The sequence below is a fragment of the Pristis pectinata genome, chromosome 13 (assembly GCF_009764475.1).
Source record: "Pristis pectinata isolate sPriPec2 chromosome 13, sPriPec2.1.pri, whole genome shotgun sequence".
Classification (NCBI taxonomy): Eukaryota; Metazoa; Chordata; class Chondrichthyes; order Rhinopristiformes; family Pristidae; genus Pristis; species Pristis pectinata.
Window position 1 is genome coordinate 655,564 of NC_067417.1, and position 6,000 is coordinate 661,563.

The following is a 6,000-nucleotide window of genomic DNA, read 5'->3' on the forward strand; positions in this document are numbered from 1 at the left end:
AGCAGATAGGAACTTCAGATTGAAGCAGGGAGAGGTTAAAAATGTCTTCAAATACCCTGCCAGCTGATCTGCACAGGATCTGAGGACACGGCCAGGGACACCATCTGGGCCAGGTGCTTTCCGCAGGTTCACACTCTGGAAAACTGATCTTGCGTCCACAACAGTGACTGTGGGTTCAGGTGCATTGAAAGCTGTAGGGGTGGGTGGTGACATTCCAATCCCCTTCTGTTCAAAACGTGCATAGAATGCGTTTAGCTCATTGGGAAGGGATGCGCTGTTGTAAGCGATGTTGCCCAACTTCGTTTTGTAGCCCGTTACAGCGTGTAAACCCTGCCATAACTGACAGCTGGTTTGGGACTTGATTTTGGACTGATAGTCTCTCTTGGCATCTCTGATAGCTTTACGGAGGTCGTATCTCAATTCCTTGTCTAGGTCAGGGTCACCTGATGTGAATGCTGCAGTCCTAGACTTCAATAGGGAGTGAATCTCCCAGTTCATCCATGGTATCTGGATTGTCCTCTTTGGTACACAGTCCTCAACACACTTACTGATAAAGTCCATGATGGTGGTGACATACTCATCTGGGCTGGCAGCTGAGTCTTTGAACATAGATCAGTCTACTGACTCAAAGCAGTCAAGTAGAAGCTCATCTATTTCCTCGGACCAGCACTGTACAACTTTCTGGACAAGATCCTCCCATTTCAGTTTCTGTTTATATTCAGAGAGAGGGAGCACAGCCTCATGCTCTGATTTACCAAAGTGTGGATGGGGATGGCTCGGTCGACATCTTTGTTTGTATTGCAATGGTGAAGGATGTTTGGGCCCCTAGTGGGACAGGAGAGGTGCTGGTAGTATTTTGATGATACACTCTTAAAGTTGGCCTGGTTGAAGTCACCAGCAATGATGAAGAGGGTCTCAGGGTATCCCATTCAAGGCTGTTGACCACAGAGTATATAGTTCATTGAGTGCAGGCTTCATGTCCGTCTGCGGTGGGACATAGACTACTGTCAGGATAGCTGAAGTGAACTCCCATGGCAGTTAGTTTGGGTGACACTTCACCGTTAGATATGCACTCTTCTTGAGTCTGAAGACCCAAACTCACCGATTCAGGAATAGCTTCTTCCCCTTCTCCATCAGATTGCTGAGTGATCCATGAAACCATGAACATTACTTTGTTATGCCTTTGTTTCTGCACTATTTATTTATTTTTGTAATTTGTAGATTTTTATGTCTTTGCACTGTACTGCTGCCACAAAACACAAATTTCACCTTATTTGTTAGTGATAATAAATCTGATTCTGAAGAATGAGAGGTGATCTTATTGAAATCTTTAGGATTCTGAGGATACTTGAGAGTAAAAAAACAAACTGCTGGAGCAACAGCAGTCAGGCAGCAGGGACAGTTGACATTTGGTTTGAGACCCCACATCAGGATCTGCATCGAGGTCTAGCTCCAGATTCCGTAAACCACATTCTCTTGTGTTTCTACTTGAGAGTGTAGCTGCAGGTTGGATGTTTCCACCCATGGGAAAATGTGGAACCATGTTGCATAGTTTCAGAATAAGGAATCACTCATGTAAGGCAGAGATGAGAAGAAATTTCTTACCTGAGGATTGTAAATCTTTGATATTTTCTCTCCCAGAGAGAAGTGGAGGCAGAGTCATTGCCGTGATAGAGTCAGAGAGGACTACTACAGCACAGAAATAGTCCCTTCGGCCCACCTAGTCCATGCTGCCAGATCTTCTGCCCAGTCCCATCTACCTGCACCCAGATCATGTCCCTCCAAACCCCTCCCATTCATGTACCTGTCCAAACCTCTCTTAAATGTTACAATTGAACCCGCATCAACCACTTCCACTGGCAGCTCATTCCACACTCGCACAATGTTCTGAGTGAAGAAATTTCCCCTCAGATTCCACTGAAATATTTCACCTTTCACCCTAAACCTATGTCCCCTAGTTCTAGTCTCACCCAACTTTAGGGTGAGTGCATGCAGGCTTTTCCCCCTTTTTATACCCCTTATAATTTTCTATACCTCCATAACATCTCCACTCATTCTCCTGCGCTCCAGGCAATAAAGTCCTAACCTATTCAACCCTTCCCTAGAACTCAGGTCTTCAAGTCCTAGCAACATCCTTGTAAATTTTCTTTCCACTCTTTAAAGCTTATTGTGATCTCACAATACTCCAAATTCGGCTTCACCAGGATCTTGTACACTTCAGCATAACATCTCAACTGCTGTACTCAATGCCCTGATTTATGAAGGTCAAAGTGCCAAAAGCTCTCTTTATGACCCTATCCACCCTGTGATGCCACTTTCAAGGAACTATGGATCTGTATTCCCAGGTCCCTTTGTTCTCCTGCACATCTCAGGGCCCCACAATTCACTGTTTAAGTCTTACCCTGGTTTGTCCTCCCAAAGTGCATCACCTCACACTTGACTGAATTAAATTCCATCTGCCATTTTTCAGTCCATTTACTTAGCTGGCCGAGGTCATGCTGCAAGCTTTGATAGCCTTTCTTGCTGTCCACTACACCACCAATCTTGGTGTCATCTGCAAATTTGCTGATGCAGTTTAACATGTTATCAACTAAATAATTAATATAGATGATAAACAACAACGGACCCAGCACAGATCCCTGCAGCACACCACTAGTCACAGGCCTCCGGTCAGAGAGACAACCATCTACTACCACTATCTGGCTTCTCCCGCTAAGCCAGTATTAAATCCAATTGACTGCTTCATCCTGAAAACAAGCAACTTAACTTTCTGGACCATCCTCCCATGTGGGACTTTGTCTACGTGGACTTTAGCAAGGCCTTTGAAAACGTTCACTGCCTTTCCCTCATCGACCTTCTTGGTAACCTCCTCGAAAAACTCTATAAGATTGGTTAGACCTGACCTACTATGCACAAAGCCATGTTGACTACCCCTAATCAGGCCCTGTCTATCCAAATACTTATATATCCTGTCCCTTAGAATACCTTCCAATAATATACCCATGATTGACATCAGGCTCACCGGCCTATAATTTCCTGACTTATTCTAAGAACCCTTGAAAAACTGAACAATATTAGCTATCCTCCAGTCATCTGGCACCTCACCCATGGCTAAAGATGTTTTAAATATTTCTGCCAGGGCCCCTGCAATTTCGGCGCTAGCCTCCCACAATGTCCAAGGGGACACCTCGTCAGACCTTAGGGATTTATCCACCTTAACTTGTCTCAAGACAGCCAGCACCCCCTCTTCTGTAATCTGGATACAGTCCATGACCTCACTACTCTTCTACCTCAGTTCTATAGTCTCTGTGTCTGTCTCCAGAGTAAATATAGATGCAAAAAATTCATTTAAGATCTCCCCCATCTCTTTCGGCTCCATACGTAGATGACCACGCTGATCTTCAAGAAGACCAATTTTGTCCTTGGCCATCCTTTTGCTCTGAAAATAGCTATAGAAGCCCTTGGAATTCTCTTTTATCTTGTCTGCCAGAGCAACCTCATGTATCCTCTTGCATTTTTTATACTGCTCAAGCGCATCATTTGATCCCAACTGCCTACACTTGATACGCACCACCTTTCTCTTTACCAGGGCCTCAATATCCCTTGATAACCAAGGTTCCCTAAACCTGCTAACCTTGCCTTTTATTCTAACAGGAACATACAGATTTTGTACTCTCATTATTTCACTTTTGAAAGCCTCCCACTTACCAAGCTGGAAAACAGCCGATCCCAATCCACACCTGACAGATCCCTTTGGATGCCATCAAAATTGGCCTTACTCCAATTTAGAATCTCAACCGAGGACCAGTCCTATCTTTCCTCTGAATCCTACTGACTATTGGGAGGTCTATAGTCCCATTAATGTGGTCATCCCTTTCTTATTCCTCAATTCCACCCATATTGCCTCAGTAGGCAAACTCCCCAATATGTCCTCTTTGAGCTCTGCCTTGACGTTTTCCCTGATGAGTAGTGTCAATCCTCCCCCTTTAATACCTCCCTCTCTATCATGTCTAAAACTTCAGAACCCCAGAACATTGAGCTGCCAGTCCTGCCCCTCCTGCAACCAAGTCTCACTAATGGCTACAACATCATAATTCCATGTGCTGATCCATCCTCCAAGTTCATCTACCTTACCTACAATACTCCTTACATTGAAATAGACACATCTCAGTACATTAGTCCCACCATGCTCATCAACCAGTCGATTTCTGTCTTTCGTTGTAGGCTTAACATCTACTTTTCCCACAGCCACCCCACTTGCTGCCCTGCTACTCTGGTTCCCATTCCCTGGAACTCTAGTTTAAACCCCCCCCCCAGCAATCCTTCCCACAAGGATATTGGTTCCCCTCCCCCTCCAGTTCAGGTGCAAACAATCCCATTTGTACAAGTCACACCTGCCCTGGAAGAGAACCCAGTGATACTCAAATCTGAAGTTCTCCCTGCTGCACCATCTCCTTAGCCACATGTTAAACTGCACTCTCTTCCTATTTCTTGCCTCACTAGCACACGGCACAGGTAGCAATCCGGAGATCACCACCCTGGAGGTTCTGTCTTTTAACTTAGCACCTAACTCTCTGAACTCACTTTGCAGGACCTTGTCACTCTTCCTGCCTATGTCATTGGTGCCAATGTGTACCATGACCAATGGCTGCTCACCCTCCCCCTTAAGAATGCTATGTACTCAATCCAAGACATCTCTGATTCTGGAACCTGGAAGGCAACATACCACCTTCACGTCCCCAGAATCTCCTGTCTGTTCCCCTAGCCAATGAATCCCCTATCACTGCTGCATTTCTCTTCCCACCCCTTCCCTTCTGAGCCACAGAGCCATACTCAGTGCCAGAGACCTGGCCGCTGTGACTTTCCTTCGGTAGGTCTTGTCCTCCCACCCCTCCCCCCCATTATTGAGGGGAACAGCCACAGTGGTACTCTGCACTGACTGCCTATCCTCTTTTCCTCTCCTGACGGTAACCCAGCTACCTGCATCCTGCAACCTAGGTGTGACTGCCTCGTTGTAACTCCTGTCTATCATAGAACATTACAGCACAGTACAGACCCTTCGACCCACAATGTTGTGCTGACGTTTTATCCTGCTCGAAGATCGATCCAACCATTCCCTCCCACGTAGCCCCCTATTTTTCTATCATTCATGTGGCTTTCTAAGAGTCTTTTAAATGTCTCTAATGTATCTGCCTCCACCACCTCTGCCGGCAGTGCATTCCATGCACCCACCACTCTCTGTGTAAAAAAAACCTTACCCCTAACATCCCCCTTATACCTTCCTCCAATCACCTTAAAATTATGGCCCCTTGTGTTAGCCATTGTCACCCTGGAAAAAAGTCTCTGACTCTCCACTCGATCTATGCCTCTTATCATCTTGTGCAACTCTATCAAGTCACCTCTCATCCTCCTTCGCTCCAAAGAGAAAAGCCCTAGCTCACTCAACCTATCCTCATAAGACATGCTCTCCAATCCATGCAGCATCCTGGTAAATCTCCTCAGCACCCTCTATAAAGCTTCCACATCCTTCCTATAATGAGGCAACCAGAACTGAACACAATACTCCAAGTGTGGTATAACCAGAGTTTTATCGAGCTGCAACATCACCTTGCAGCTCTTGAACTCAATACCCCAACTAATGAAGGCCAACACACCATACACCTTCTTAACAACCCTATCGACCTACGCGGCAACCTTGAGGGATCTATGGACGTGGACCCCAAGATCCCTCTGTTCCTCCACACCGCTAAGAGTCCTGCCATTAACCTTTATTCTGCCTTCAAATTCGATCTTCCAAAGTGTATCTTTTCACACTTTTCCAGGTTGAACTCCATCTGCCACTTCTCAGCCCAGCTCTGCATCCTATCAATGTCTTGTAACCTACAGCAACCTTCTACACTATCCACAACACCACCAACCTTCATGTCATCTGCAAACTTACTAACCCACCCTTCCACATCCTCATCCAAGTCATTTATAAAAATCACAAAGAGCAGGGGT